This window comes from Polyodon spathula, chromosome 10 (assembly GCF_017654505.1).
Source record: "Polyodon spathula isolate WHYD16114869_AA chromosome 10, ASM1765450v1, whole genome shotgun sequence".
Lineage (NCBI taxonomy): Eukaryota > Metazoa > Chordata > Actinopteri > Acipenseriformes > Polyodontidae > Polyodon > Polyodon spathula.
The window spans coordinates 12,216,643-12,234,223 of record NC_054543.1 but is presented as its reverse complement, the minus strand read 5'-3'; positions in this window follow the sequence as shown (position 1 = coordinate 12,234,223).

Sequence of the window (17,581 nt, the reverse complement as noted above, 5' to 3'; positions counted from 1 at the left end):
CTACCACTCTGATGCGTTTCTCCTGCAGTGTGGTTAAAATGCTGCATAAAAGGCTTGGCATGTGTGGTCTGTCTCTTCCTTTCTGCCCTATATGGCACAACTCCCTGCCCACCGCAGGGGGGAACACCCTATATAATCGTGATTGGCAGAATCACAACATCCTGTCTCTTGATCAGATTTTTAAGGGAAATAATAGTCTGAAAGTCTGCCTTTTAATCAGATTAAAACAGTGTGTGGCCTGGGTGACTCCTCCTTTTCTAATGTATTATCAGCTCAAATCACTAACAAGCTATTTACTTCTGGTAGCAGTATTGTTTCCATCCCAGATACAGATCTGAGGCTCAAGCAAATTGTAGATGAAAAGGGGGTGGTTTCTAAACTTAATAAAATGCTTCACCTCTCTTATTTGAGCCTTCATCTGTCTTCCGTGACATCTCCAATTACTTTTTCACTACTGATTAGTAAACAGGGCACTACTGTTAGTAAACAGGGCACTAAACATACACGTTACATACAAAAACTCCAAATGTAGTGCCCTTTCGTAAATGAGGCCCAAAACATGTTCTTTGTTCTAATATATAAGGCCATAATACATCCTTCTAGGGTGTGTAAATGTACAGGTGGTTTTTGATGTACTGTACCTGAAACTAATATTTTAAAAAGTTAGGCACATGACAACAGCTAGAGTTTTACACATTGTATAAATACAAAAGTCATATCAAGGCATTGAAAATCAGAGGATATACTATAACGCCAGTTGAAAAGCCTGTTTCTGCAATCTGCAAACTTCCTGCAGGGAGGTTGAGCCATTGCCTTTCTGCTAACTTGAGAATGTGGTGGCTTGTGCTGGTGACTGGGTTTCGTGAATGCAGTTTGCCACACTTTCTCTTGACAAAGGTATGTTAAAAATACCGAAACATTGGGAACTTGGCTCTTTTGAGCTATATATATATATATATATATATATATATATAGAGAGAGAGAGAGAGAGAGAGAGAGAGAGAGAGAGAGAGAGAGAGAGAGAGAGAGAGAGAGAGAGAGAGAAGTTAGGGTTAAGATCAGTTAGTTTTTTGTTTTTTTTTTTTAAGGTCTTGCTTAGAAATGGAACTTTAAAATCAGGTTATTATATCACCTTCAGTCTAGTTCACTAATAAAGTAGTTATAGTCAAATACTCTTTAACCTAATGGGCCTTAATTGCAGAAGATTACCTACCAGTTCCCTATAGTTCTTTAGACGTCCTCCAGTATAGGAACCTTCGTTAGCACTTGCAACAGTCAAGAAAGATTGGTCATGTTTCATGAATACCAAACAGGCCTTAAGCAAAATAAAATGCAGGTTAAAGCACCACAGATTAATGTAGTTAACTAATGCTATTGAAATGTATCTTGTCAATGAGACACACTAAAAGGACAATGGGTTAAAGTGGTATCATTCTTTTGAGTATACTTTCTAAACCAGTTCAATACAAAACAGTTCCAAGGTTTCTGAACAAGTACAGCAAAAAATGAGTTAAAAAAGGTGATGGTGCTCAATGCTAACCTTGGTTAAATACTGTATTGCTGTTCTGAAAGTATCTTCTATTTTCTGACAGATTTTACTAAAGCCATATACATTTCACCATTGTGCTTCATTTTTTTTCCATGAATAGTTGACTGTTCAGTAAAACAAGGCTCCTTTTCAGAAGAGCTCCTCTCCTCAAATGGTTGGTATCAACACTGAAGGCCAGTGAGGGGTGCATGAGGGCCCTCTATTCAGAACGCTTGTGGTCAATCAGCAGATTTTATTTACCCACAGTACTGTCCTCAGGGACCCAAGTGGAGTAGCACAGAAAAGAGATTTTGGGGAGTTTGCAGACATCTAACACAGAAGGCATATAATAATCTCAGAGGCTCACAAAATATGTAAACACTTTTTATCAACAGCAAAATACGTTTGTTGTTGTGACATGTTATCATGCCATACTTTTCTGAGGTTGGATTTATTTTTCCCATAAACAGTCCTTTTCTGTTTTTATGTTATTTGAAAAATTGACATATATAAAAAACTTTAACAATAAGGAAATACTAAATGAGTAGTACTGTACTTAATATAATTTACAACTGAGTGTTTGAAGTTACTAATTAACCACCAACAGTATGTTTAATCACTTAAACTAAGTTAAACATACTATAGTTGTTGTACTTAGTTAACTAATAGCATTTAAGTGTATTTATTGCTTCTGTCCGGTGCACAAGTACTGGTATGGTACCATTTTGAAATGACAAAAGAGTATAAACCAATAGATATTGTAATTTATGTTCCTTTTTTTATCATACCATATCTATTCCATCCCCAACCTCCATCCTCCCCCTCGAAGAACCCCTGAGCTTAATTAACAGATTAATATCAAAACAACATTTAGACATTACATTGACATTGATAATGACACCTTAACATAATGTAATTCTGTATGCCAGTATTCCTGAGCAAGTTATAAACCTTGAGCTGAAAGAGCCTTGATCTTCCATGCTTGTCTGTATGCAGTGCAAGAATAAGGTTCTATTGACAGGAAAGAAGTTATTTTTTCTGGTTCACTGTTACTCTGCAAAACTAAGCCCATAAATATAATTTGATAAAGTCTCTTCATGAACAACATAATCAGCAACATCAGGCCTTTCATTTGCAAAAAAGCTTTATTCTTAAAATAGAATATGTTTACAGTAGCCATCAAACAGGTTTATTTTCTTTTCTGCTAACTTCATATGGTTGGAGAGGTGACTTGATTAAAGAATATATATTTTTGATGAAATGTGGATGAGAGAGCAGCCAATGGATATATTCAAATGCATACAATGTTGAATTATACATATATAATATATATATATATATCTATATATATATTATATATATATATATATATATATATATAATATTATATTATAATTTGAATGTCTGCCATAAAAGGTTAACGATTGCGGAACCCATATCTTGTGTTATTAAAATGTAACCACATTTGAATACATGCTTTTGCTGTACTACTGGTACAATTAATGTAGCACTAATAAGAAAGTTACTTTAAAAAACTGCAGATTTTTTGAGTAAACAATAAGAGACACAAATATAAAGTTCATTTAGGTCTATTTGACAAACAACCAGTGGCAACCTAATGTTTTATTGATTTTAATGGCGACTTAAGTGCAGAAATGTAATATTACTACAGTACACTGTAGTTGAACTTTCAAAGGATATTACAGTTAAAGGATCCTGTTGGAGGTGAAGGGATAGTGTGGCAGATCAGAAACCCTGCTGCTGTAAATAGTGGGTGTGTGGGAATGTGAGGTTGCCAGGGATGGGGCTAAATCTGTCCCTGCCAGCAATCACAGTTAGCCATTCCACAGTTAGGTAATTGAACACTAACTGGGAAATGGCCACATGTAAAAAAGGAAGGAGAAATCCTTTGTCTAGTGGATGGAGTTTAGAACCATGTTTAAGTCTGTAGGCTTTGGAGTACATTCAATGTGATGAGATTCATCTGTTAAACTTATTAGGTGATCTGGTGTTTTTGTAAAAGCGTTGTGCTAAAATCTGAATCTACATGCCACGTAATTGTCTAGTTTTACTAATGGGTTGTATTTATGATAACCCATCATTCCTGTTCTGTAATTCAGAAAGCCATGAGGGGGGAGCTTGTACATTATAAATTGCTCCTGTTTCAGAATCTGCTAAATGAATTCGTAGGGTCTGCCCAATGTTAAATATCCCACCGGCTACCTGGCTCTTTAAATCGTTTTGCTCAGGCACAGTGAGTGACAGCACTGCTTGACAGAGGAGATTCTGAGCTTTAAAACAAGATCCTACTTGTGTATTTCCGGTAGATAACCATGTGAGGAGATAGCCTTGAATGCAAGTGTTTTGGAAAGTTGCCATGGCACTGATAACGGTCCTAACTCAGTGCAGCAAACAAATATTTTCACACAAAATTTCTAAAAAGCATCTATTTTTCTGTGTTTTTTGTTATCTCTATTGAACAGTGTGAGTTTCAGACTATTTCCCTTTTTTTAATGAAAGCCTAGTATTCATTTCATGTGTGACATGTACCTGTAACCTTTATAGTTAAAGAGTTCTAGCCACAAATCTAACAACAGTAAAAGACAGGTGAAAATAGGGGACTTCAGAGGGTTAAATCTGTGTAAACTATATAGTTTCAACACTGCAGACCTGTATACAGATTTGTCTTACAACAGTTGCGTCATGTTGGCTCAGTGGATTTTTTTTTGGATATTTCTCAGAAAGTAGAAACTTGTGCAATAGTTACCAAACCAGAAATAGCAAATGCAGCTGTAGCTTTGTAAGAAAGTAATTTAAAATGGTTTCTTCTTTGTTTTTGAACTGTAATGGTGATTTATTTTCTTTCATGCATTTGTATTTCCATTCCTTCATGTGTTGTGCAATGTACAGATGAACTATGAAAGAGTGAAAGAGTTTTGGTTTGATGTATATTTCTTATTAAATTATTACAGGGTTGGATATGACATTATTACAGAATTAATGCGTGGTTTAATGTTTCAGGGGTCTGAGCTGGCGTGTTTTACATTCCCAGGATTCTGTTTTCTAAAGACTCGTCAGTAGAATGTTATGCATTCACAGTATACCCATAAAAAGGCATCACATTTTGTTGCCAAGTTTAGGAGCACACTAATGATTGCTGCAGAGGCACAGCACTATATCTTTGGTAAACATTCAAAACATTTCTAGTTTAACAATGTCCCACACACTTTTTGTAAAACTTATTTTTACACTTGTTTAGGGAGCCTGCAAATCCCAGTAATTCAATATACTTTAAATGTTGAAATTTTATCTTTCTTCTGAGTGAAAGAGTAGAAAATCACAGCATAACTAGCATTGCCTTGTTGCATCCAGGAGCCCTACAGTGGATGCTGGCAAGCTGCAGGCCCTTGAGGACAAATATGATCTTACTGGTGTCCGCTTTCAGCTCACCAAGGTGCCAGGCCAGTGGAGTTGGCTGTGCAACAGTGAGGAGAAGCAGCCCCTGCAGATAGATCAGGGTTTAACTTTTAGAGGCACCAGTCTAATGACTGTCATCCAGTTATTTGCAATTTCAACTGTGACTTTTTGTGCACCTGCAGGGGCTTTTCACAAGCGCTAAATTGTACTCCATAGACAGATTTGTAAATAATAAATTACGTTGTTATTAAAGACACCTGCATATTAAAGTCAGTGAAAAATAATGATACTGTATGTCTGAAAATTTAACAATATAGGGGTTTGTGTCAGTAAATGTACACCTGCATCTTAACTCCTGAGTATCATCTTTGCAGACTAGGTGTATTTGTACAGGTGTGCAAGTATTATTTCATTATGACCGGAATAAACCTAAGTAATTCTCAGGCAAATATATTCAATAATTGGCAATTAAAATCTGCAAAGCTTTTGCTTTTAAATGGCTTGTTATATAACTTTAAAGTTGCATTTATATGTACAGCAGAGAATACACTAGCAATGAAAAAGAAACCCTCAAAGATGAACATGTTTTATTTTTTAACAGTGTGTAAATGCATTATCTTTTCTTTTTGTCTTGCAACAAACAGGTTAATCTTTAAAATAAAACCAAGAAACTGAACTGGCACTAGGGTTTTCACTTCCAAGAACTGCAAAAAAAAAAAGGCCTATCTGTAAAACAGTTTGTGTTGCTTAAACCATCAAGTTCCCTGGCATGATATACAAATCAATGACTGTTACATATCATTTATGTTTTAAAAGAGATCACTTTGAGTCTGAAATGTTAACTACTTTTTAATATTCCAATAAAAAAGTAAAACATTAAGATGACACGAAGTATGCAATAACTGGGTCATTGAAGCTTAAATGGACCAAGGGAGGTCTACTACTATTTGAGTTATTTATTATTTTGAAAAAAGTTTTCAAAATTAAATTGTCTAGATCACCCCCAACAGGAAGAAAAGGTAAGTCAAAAGTCATAAAAATTCAACATTCTCACTATTTGGGGATCACTTTAGTTGGTTTGATCGAAGGTTGGTTTCACAATTCCTGAGTAGAATTGATCTCGGACTATTTTACAAAAAGTGAGATTAGGCAAAGATAAGTCCAAGATAAGAACTAATCGGGGTCTGTGAAACCAGCTGTAAAAATCTTGTAGATTTAAAAACAACAAACTCACGGTGTGGAAAAAAAGTTTTTATTATCAGGCTATATAAACAAACAAATAAATAAATAAATAAATAATAACAAAGTAATCTGGTTCAGGTCATGATTTCGAGATCTCAATTAGCCTGCAGTACACCGTCAATATTCCAAATAACAGTTTGTCACAATTGACACATTGTAATGCGAAGATTTAATGAGCATGGACTGAATGACGGCCTCTCCTCCAAAAAGTGAGCCACCCAGGGCAAACTTTAGGCATGCTATATGAGCAGTGACTACCTTGATTTAGTCTAAATCAATTACCTTTTATATCAATAATATTAGTAATAGTTTGACCCTCAAATGATATGCTGTTTCACACTTATTGTCCTGTGTACACTTCCCTGCAGCTATTATTTATGTCAATTTTGTATTGAGTCTTGACTTTGCAAAAAATTCTGAAAGAAAACTGCAGTTAATAGCCAGTCCTGTCCACAAGACTGTATCCCTTATACTCTGTGTATAAAAAGGCTTTGTGTGTGAGGAAAGGCAAGAGAAGGAGATATGAAAAGCCCCTGTTGCTGCAGTCCTGTAAGACAGAGAAGCCTATACAGCCCTGATCCACCGAGACATCACAGAGAGACAGAAAAACGAGTGGCATTCGGGCCCCATGTCCTGCAACATTATTTCCCCAGTCCTCTTCCTCATACGTTCTCCTTTTCAAATTTAGTAACAATTTAAAAACCTTAGAAGTAGTCAAAGATACATAATACATTCTTTGAGAGAGTATTTTTCAATGCCATCAATTTCAATGTCTTTGAAGAGTCGTTGGTCATTGAATTATTTTTTTTTTAGTATTACTAATTTAGCACTATTGGGTCTTTAATAGTTATGGATATCAATTTAAAAATAATACATAGTTCACCATTTTCTTTTAACAAAGGCATGTACTGTACTTCATCTTCTGTTGAAGGAGTTTTATACAATAAATAATCACAGGATTTATTCAGGATTGTGATGTACAGGGCATACTGTTAAAAAAAAATAATAAACAATTTCAACATATCTGTGGAAAAATGCATGGAATTTGTCTTCGATAAAAGATGTTGCTTCCTGTTCAGTTCCAAAAAGTGTACTCATTCTGAGAAATTCAGTACATCACTTCCTTAACCTCAAGGCTGCTCTTTGTTCAATACAAAATCGTATTATAAAAACACTATATCCAACCTCTTACTCATATCCAAACATGGTTACAGCCCAATGTCGTTATATTAGACCTAATTATGTAATCCAATTCTGCCGTCTAAAGGATGCTGTTGAACCACACGGCAGTTTTAAACACTATAAGCAGTAATGTTTTCTATGAGTTAAGTCCAAGGTAACTTTTTTAAAATAAATGATCAAGTTGTATCTGGAAACAGACACATGAGACAGACTAAACATCATTTTGCTGTCTCTGGCAATTCATCGGCATCGGCTATTTTAAAACTGGTATTTCATCCGCCAATACTATTTAAACCTATATTGTAAACAGGACAACCTCGCTATAACTATCTTCATTATAACGAACCTTCGGCGATAACGAACCTGGACTCCAAATAATAATAATAATATATATATATATATATATATATATATATATATATATATATATATATATATGTATATGAGCAGGGAGAGGGTTAAATTCCTCCCTGCCAAAAACGTTTGATTTAATTTATTGTTTAATTATCATCCGCACCTGGGAATTATTGTAAACTAGGGCCAGGTGTGGGGTTTAAAAAGGGTGCTGCTAGTCTGTTCGAGAAGGAAGCAGGAAGGTGTGTGCCCTGTTTTTGAGCAGTCACAACTGTGAGTACTGTGTGTTAAATGTGTTGTCTACCAGTAAACAGCTTAGCTGTCCGGTGTGTTAGTTAGGGCAATCCTGTTTAGTTAGTGCTGTGAGGGAGCTAGGTGTTTATTTTCGTTTATTTGGTTTTTATTTATTTTGTGTTATTATTAAAGTGCACCTAAGCGGCAAAACTACAATTCTTGTGTCTGGGTCTACGTTTTTAAAGGGGCAAATGAACATGAGTGAGTGGGCTCATTTACATTATATATATATATATATATCACTGTACAAAAAAAAGCGACTCCTTTGCAAAGAGCGTATATCGGGCTCATGTCTTTGTGTGTGATTAAGTCACCTACAAGCCCTGCTGCTGCCTCCCTGTGCACAGTACTCTCCCCTGCCAGCCTCAAGTCCTCCCCGGACTTGCTCCCCAGGCTACAGTCTAACCAGTGCATGCCGGGGTACCTGCATCCCACCCTGACGCCAATGTAGTGATCTCGGTTAACGCAGGCAAGCTCATCACACAGGGTGAGGCAGTCCACACAGAGGCAGAGGGCAGGTTCGTGCCCACCGTTATATATATAACACTGTCAACATCCATGTATGCACGCACAGGATGCCATCGTCACAGTGAAGTCATCTCTTTTGTTTTTATAAAAAGCATGTGATTTGTAATTATGCTTCCTAAACGAAAATCATTTCATTGGTTTGGTTTACACGCACATGAAAATTGACTCTACAGTCATGACTGTGGTGAAACAGCAAAAGGATAACCAGGATCAATCGTTTGTTTTTGTTATATATATATATATATATATATATATATATATATATATATATATATATATATATATATATATATATATATATTTTGTAGGTTATATTCAAAATTAAAACATGTACTGTGAATGATGGTTCCAGCATTAATGAAATTTAAGTAGTAAAACTTGTACTTTGTAGAAATTATATTTTATTTATGTGTGTGTGTGTGTGTGTGTGTGTGTGTGTGTGTGTGTGTGTGTGTGTGTTGGAAAGGTAACCAGACAAACAAGTAGCTAATGCATGGCTTAATTTAGAAAGTGCGCAACAACACGTGAATTCATTTATTTTGTTAAATGTTTTTAACTTCATGGTAACACACGAAGCTCTTCTCATGATATTCAGAGTCCCCATCCCCAAATGATTATGAATTGAGTAGTCTTCATTGGTACGACCAATTTTTTTTCACCCAAGTCAGAACTGCATAGAAAAGCATTTCCTGAAAAGTACGGAAAACACATTGTGAAGAAAACTGTCATGACTTGTGCATGTAAATGCCGCCATTGTTGCAACAATGCTGGAAACTATACTGATTGTTTGAAAAAAGCAGAGACGCTGACATATCTCTGTCGTGAATATAGGTTGTGAAAAAGCACTCGTTTTTCGGCTTGTTCAGCAAACATGCTGCAAAGTAAAATTGATCAAAGAAAAAAACAACAACAAAACTTGAGGATCTGATTGACTTTTCATGTCAAACTTTCCATGTCGGTTTGACTTGGTATAAAATCTCAGTTTGGGATTCTTATAAGTTGGATTAAGACAAAAGGCTTGGACCCCAACAGGTTCATTATAGTGAGGGTGTACTGCATTATACCTCTATGGACAGGGATTCAGTTTCCAGAGGGAACAATACTTAACAACAATTCACTGCCCATTTGTTTTTTAACAATTGCGTACAAAGCCAGCACGTCTTGATGAACTCAGGCCTGCACTTCAATCTGCAACCTGGTATTTAATCACTTTACCTGAAATCTTGCCACACGATCTTCAATTCTTTGATAATGAACACTTCATTGTTTTTTATTGATTAATTATGGTTTTGTTTTTGCAATTAATTATAAAAGATATTTTCCAGGTTCTAAGAAATCATGTTTGCACTTTCAGTTATGCCCATGATGCACTGTGAGTTAATAATTTCTGAACTCTTGGGGAAGTTGTTTTCTGTAGGAAAAGAAGACATACGGGCTAACAGATACATCTGCCCAATATATTTCCTTTGCAGGGGCATGGTGTATATTGAGGCAGACGCCTCAGTAAAAGACAGCCAGGTACATTTCTGAAAGAAAAAAAAGTACAAAAATATATCTAAAGATTTTTTTTTTTTCATGATGTGCCCACTTACATTTGTAAGAGTGGCATATAATTGACAAGTTTTCATATTATTGTTATTATTATTTGTTATTTGGCATTTCTTCGTAACATTATTGTGATCTTAGGCTGTATATTGAAACTTCGCGACAAATAAACATGTTCGTTTCTTGTTCTCGTTGGTCAGTTTCCCTAGTTACGCCGCGTGTAGCTCAAAAATTGGATCCAACATCTGTTTATGATCCGACCAGTGAATTCGGATCCAATCCCTTTTTTTTCTCGTTGGTGCAACCAGCCCCTGGAGCAGCGAGTAGTCCTGTACATGGGGTTTAATTGGCGCATAACGGTCTTGAACAGTGTTCCACCTCTTCAGGATTCTGTTCCTGAAAGTAAGATTCTGTTCCTTTTTGAAGTTCATACCACAGAGTTCAGTGAAGTTCATTGTTTGGCAACAGCAGTTATACAAAAAAGTGGATTTATGTAAATGTAAAGCAACATTGTCTGTGTTGATGATTATATATGATTAGTTTATTGTTTTGGTTATCAAACAAACAAACAAAAAAGCCTTGCATGTTTTTAGCCCGGCCCCAAGTGTAAAACAAAAAATTTTCCAATAACAATCCATGTGTTCCTAGGCAAACGGATTCCATGACGAAAAAAAGTTTAACTGAGGGCATCCTTTCGATATTTTTGATTGCTCTTGCAGCAGTATGGATGAAAATAGACTGGCCTTGCCGTGCTATGTGTCCACAGAGACATATCCCAGGAGGAAGTGTTAGAGCATTTCCATAGATAAGGCCATAGGAGGATTGGCAAACTGTATTTAAAGTAAAGGTAGATTAGACACAAAATAGATTTTTTCCTCAGTAAAAATCTATTCTAGCTACAGCCCTGCTTTGAGTATATTACAAATAGACATGTTCTGTGTTAATAATAAATGCATATTTGCACGAAAAGGTTCCACAAACCTGTTAGACTCGAAAGGATGTGTTTTCAAATGTACTGCCAGAAAGTCAACATCTGGTGGAAAAATTGCAGTGAAATCCTAATTCGTAGACCAAGAATAGATGCGTTCAAAAGCTGACACGGCAATGTCCTTTACATTTCAAATATTTATATTGGAGAGCATGCTATCTCATACACAACTGTAGTACTGTATCAGCATATGCATGTAAAGTGGGTACAGCTGTAGCAAATTATGCTTTTGGTGGACAGACTTGCAGATAGTTTTATAGGGTACATGTCTTGAAAGTTAAAACCACAAGATAAATAAAAGTCCTAACTAAGGAAGAAATTACAAGAAATCCACAAAAATAGTTTTCGGAAAAAAATACTTTTTTTTTTAAATGACCACAACGTAAACTTGTCTAATCATGATTGCAATATTATGTCTATATTGTTTTGTAGGTGGAAAGCCAGGTCACAAGTGAAATGAGTTTGGAGGTTTCACCTTAATATCACAAAATCAAAATACACCATTGTCACAGAAATGTTCATGACAAACGATTGAATGAGTGCTTTCTTTTCAGAGAAGCCTTGAGGTATCGGGCAATGTGCAAGACTGTTCAGTCTTTACTAATGTAATAAAATTCAATTTTATCCATTGTAAATCAGATGGAAAAATATTTTTGTCAAATGTTGGAAGTCAAATATTGACATATGTACATCACAGCAACTGTAGCAGTACTTACTTCCCCCCTGGGTATATCAACTTGGTATCCCATACAAGTAAACTTAAGATTTCAACATACTTGACCTTTTTGTTTAAATGTTTTATGACTTACCATGGTCTGGACTCTGCATCCTTTACTAAATGTATTTGCTACTTTTAAGTCCATTTCATGAATGTTTAATCAAATACCCTTTTAGTACTCCTTTCACTAAAAAGCTGCTTTTTAAATAAGGGACACTTAAACCCCTTTCACACTGGCACGTCTACCCGGGTCCAGTCCCGGGTTTTGGCTGCCTGGGTCACAATCCCACAATGCACGATGGCTGACGAAATAACAAACAGATACGCCTGCGTGTAGGTTTCACTTCCACAGGGAACATTTTTGTTTTTCTCTGTTCAGTCGTATTTCTGTTGCTTGAGACACAACATAAGCCAGATTGCAGCACGGATGAAGAAACATTTGCTCTAATCAACATTTGGGCTGACAGTTCAATCCAGAGAACCTTGGATGGAAGCATTCATAACAAGCTGCTTCCGGGGCATTGATACATGTATTGTTTACTTGCGTCTGTCACCCAGGTCAACCCTGCTTTATTTAATAGCAGCGTGATGTCGTGTAGTCAACCCACTTGACACTCAGTCCTGACCCGGGTAGGTTCCGACCCGGGTAGACCAAGCCAGTGTGAAAGGGGCTTTAGAGCCTCTAGCTCAGATGTGACTTATATATCTCTCACAAAGCAAGTCCATTGTTTTATTTATTTACTTATTTTTGGTATTAATTTCATGTTAGTGCTCCTAAAAAGTGTTGGTTTGAAGCACTGTTTACTGAAGTCCTCTTGGTAGTCAAGGCAGAGTAGGAGAAGAAGTGGTACTGGGCCTTCCCCACACATTTCCCCTCAAACACACGTTTAACCTGCCTTAGCACAACTTCTGGAAAGATGGAGCAGTACACAGCTTTTTTCTGACAGGTAGATAAGAACTGGTAAATGTAAATTCGGTTACAGAGATGTTGAAGTACGACACATTATCATTGTATGTTTCTGGACTGTTGCAGGATCTGGTGATACCTTTTAATTTGTTGCATGCAAATAAGTTTAAAGACACACTGAAGAAATCATTGGAATATGGCTGATGATTTTTAAATACTCTGGCAGAAACTAAAAGCCTATTTAGAACTATGTAACTTTGTTAAAAATGAGAAGTGTGTTCTAAGTGCACTTGTCTACAAAATATTTTCTTTTGCTTCCCTATAGGCCTTTTTATGTATTGTTTTTATTGGTAAAAAGAAATCCTGAATTTCTAAAATTAAAAAAGGGGGAAACAGAGGCATTTCATTGCATTTCAAACCCACACAAACTTTATAACCATATGTAAATAGTAAAACATGTCAGACCTTTGTCCTCAGTCCTATTAGGAACTTGACATTGAGATAATACAACCATCTGAAATTTCTTTGTGTCAGAAATGGAAATTACACTGTTCAGTTATCCATATTTACCTATACTATAGTAGAAGACATTTAATGTACATCTGCTTAAACCACAGTTTACAGCATCATTATGTACAGTTGTTGTGCAACCCTCTTTGATTATGATAATTGAATATATCCTCATTATGTTTAAATTATTCCTTATTGTATTATTTAATAAACCGTCCCTCATTCAGGTATGATTTTTTATGGAATGTAAGCATCAATCTCTCTTTCTTACTTTCACCTGAAAAAGAGACCTTTGAGCTCTTGAAAGCTTGTGATTAATAATTGTTTAGGTAGTCCAAAAAAAGGGATCTCCTTCTCTTCGCCTATAGAATGTTTATAAACCAGAGTGCTCAGGGAAAATTCAGAGCTCTTAGAAATCTGATTTAAAGAAAAATGCTCAAACAAGTAGTAACTTTCATCCTAAGTAATGTTTGTTATTTTCACTCTTGGAAGCGAAGACAAAATGGATTTGCAGTATTCATACCATGCACTCATGTGTATTTGCCAGATTTAATGAGTTTGAACCATTGCTTTTCTAGAAAAACACTAAATCTTTATTTTTATATAGCGCTTTTTGTAGTGGACCACCATCACAAAGCGCTGAGACTAGGGTGTGTGAACTATGCATCAGCTGCAGTGTCACTTACAACAATGTCTCACCCCAAAAACTGAGCACAAGGAGGGTAAGTGATTTGCTCCTCATGGTCACACAATGAGTCAGTGGCTTAGCTAGGATTTGAACTGCATACCTGTTGGTTACAAGCCTGTTTCTTTAACCACTGGACCACACAGCCTCCTCTCAGCAATATAAAACTGTTACAAAATTGGTAACAAGCATAAGGTTGACAACCTTTCAAATCGAAATATCTATATAAAAGAAAGGGAAGTGGTATTACGCCTGAAGCAGACCTATGTGTCGGTATTAAAGCCTAACACATTGTGCTGAATCATACTCTACTAAACATTCTAGAGGTGATTAATTAGTTTTGCATGCATGAATACTCAGAAATGGCAGTTAAAATAGAAAGTCAAAGTCCTGCTGACATGAAGAATCTGCTCCCCTCTGTGTATGTTCGATTGACACATATGACATTTAAGTAATTGCTGTATTACAATTTATCCCAATATTAAAGTATGAAAACTATTACTTGTATAATTTGAAAAACAAATAATTCAGGCAGGATTGTGAAGGGCAATTAAACTCAAACTGACTAGCTAAACATTTTCAACCCAGCCTTGTTCACATGTACTGCCAATAAGTCGGAACAAAATAATATATTAAATGTTTAGATTTGTTTTTATCTTGTTAAAAGCTAAAAGAAACAGTAAAAAAAATAACACTGTGTTGTTCCCACCAGGGACATTTTTGTTTTCCAAAAGTGATCGTATTTTTGTATAAATAGAAGCAACTTTTTTTCCCCACAAAAATCAGCTATTAGATAATAAAAATAAACCTCTGTTTCCTGATTAAATCTGTCTAAATTAAGTAGATTGAGTGTAGTGTGAGTAAGTTATGTACCATTGAAACTTTGTGTGAATCTAATCAGAATGGAATGCTTTGTAATGAAAAGAGTTGGGGGGGGGGGGGGGGGGGGGGGTCTCATTGACCTCCACACAATATCCACTATAGTCCATTCAATGGCAGCATCTTCTGAACCCATCTTTTGAGCCCAACTATATAGTTTGAGGGCTCCTGAAGAATTTTGGTTAATTTGAAGAAAAAAAAAAAACAGCGTCAGGCAAGAAACTTTAAATACAACAGCAAATATGGTAATTTGATTGACAGACAAATTCTTGCAAACATTACCAAAAGTCAAGCTGACATTGGTCACAGGGTCACTCTTACGTTCATGTCAACCTTTAGTTTCATTCAAGCTTGGTAACTTTTAAACCTTTTTGCAGTCAGTGGTGTTTACCTCCACTTCATTTTCGGCCGTGCTAGAGAGCTTGAAAGTAGAATAACCAAGCATGTCAAAAACAATGGATACTGTCTGAAAAAACTGTACTGTTTTTATAGTATTCAGCTCTTCACCTGCCCTTCACTGTCCATAATATTAGTGCAGCAATCTTCAGGATTTAGCTAATGCTTCGATCCTTAGCAAAGCTAATGGTCCAAACGTTAGACAAAAGGTGAGACCAAATTGTCATTTTCAGTTATTTTCTAAAACTTTAAACATGCATACAATCAAAACAAACTTAAGAAGACCGATATTTCAAAAGTGTGTTTTTCAATGCCATAAACATTTATTAACTACACAAGCAGAAGACCAATGAAACGAAAGAAGCCATCCACACCCATATGTTCTGAAAATGTTAATGATGTATCCCAGTTTATGATCTTGGATAAGACATTTTCAAACTGATTATGCCTATTGCAATATAAGTCTTCAACGGACACAGTCTCTCCAGTAATGCTATGCTATGGTAGAATTCAAGCAATTATACAGATGGTGAGTGTTTGATGGAATGTGTCTGTTCAGAAGTGAATGTGTCTGTTCAGAAGTCAGAAAAAAACAACATATGAATCCAAATTAACATGTATTTATACTAAAGTAATACAAAAGATTTAGAAGTGAGTAGTTTTTCGAGATTTACGATTATACTGTAAATACCGTATAATCGTAAATCTCGTAAAACTATTCACTTCGAAATCTTTTTGGCCGTTTTGCCCGTTTTCCCATTGGAAATAGTGATATTTTGAAATATCACTGTCCTGGTCACAAAAGCAAAGTTTGTGGGGAATAATAGCCATTTTCTATACTTTTGAGGCATAAGCAATTAGGAAATAACACTTACTACCCAGGAACAAAAAAAAATAAATTGTTACACAGTGTTTTCAATGTATTCATTACACAGTTTTTTTTTTTTTTAAACAAGGGACTTTATATTGGGGGACATGACCAGATATTAAACAGATCAAAAGTCTCTTTTCAGACATTTCCATTTTTCATTTTAACACGTGTTTGGTTACATATTTCCTCCAAGAATTCCATCCCACTATGTCTCACCTCTTGCAGCTGGGCAGGAAACGAATTCAGGGCACTTATTTAAAAGGAATAAAAGGCTCTGTAAGATTGAAACCTAAGGATTTTGTTTACATTGCCCATGTTTTTCCAGTTATTTCTCAGCATACGGACCATTGTCTTAACAGCCTGTCGTCCACAAAAAGCAGACTAGGTTTTGAACTCTGTAGGCACATTGTTCATGCTGGAGTGATCTCACTGCATTTCCCATTACTCCACCTCTGACCTCAGCTTTAATGTGTATAGCCCTATTCACTCAGCAAATGAGCACCACTGAAGAATACTTACACTGTTTAAGCATTATTATTACCAATTCCCTTGAAGATGAACATGCATATACAGTATCTTCCCTCATAGTTGGCTGTTGGGCCTGGCTGTACATGAGATGACTGGCCTTTTAAATTGCTAAGAAAAGCTGGAATCTCTGGTGTTGGCTCAAGCAAGCAATCTGAAATTGAGCAGAAAGTTCATGTTAACAGTTTATGTTTTATAAAGACCTATTGTTACACCATATGTAATTGCCTGTAATACTCATAACTGCATTGCTGTTTTCATTGGTAGATGTACAGTATTCTCCAGAGAAATACATTCCTTTCTTCGGGTTCACAGCGTTGGCTTTGTGCAACCCCCGTCACTCAACAAGATCTTAACTTGCAACGTAATGAGTGTAAATGGGTGCGCTTTTAATTAATTAAAATTGAATCTGTCAATTTTAATTGGTTAAATTGTTGCTTACAAAGAGCTCCAAATAAATAATAAACTAGAGCCCTTGGGTTATATTAAATATAATTGAATTGGATTATATTCAATTATGTCTCTCAAACCATTAAGTGGCAGGTTTTCATTCTCGATAATTTCTTTAAGGTTCTGCATTTACTGTGTTCTCCCTCTGTGTGAGTCTGTGCTCGTAATAGACCTGCGCTGAGAGGTCTCCACAGAGCTGCTCTGATCATTAGTCCTTTTTGCCTTCAGTTGTGTCGTTATTCTTTCTTTGGCACTGCCTTGGGGTTATAGAATGCCTTTCCGAATTCCATTGTGTCATTATCAAGCCTCTCTGTGTTTAAAACTGCTAATCGGTTTGATCTGCGTTTGAGGTGAACTTGTTTTAGTTGTAATGTAAATATATGTATCTTTTAATATATTTGTGTATTGAATGTATATGTGTGTTTTTAATTGATATTGCTTGGATGTATATGTGTTGTATTGTTTCTTATTGAGTGTGGTCTATTTAGGTCTCTCTTTGTATTAGTGTTGCACTATTGAGATGTACCTGTGCTGGCCGTGTGGGCACAAAGTGAAATAAAAT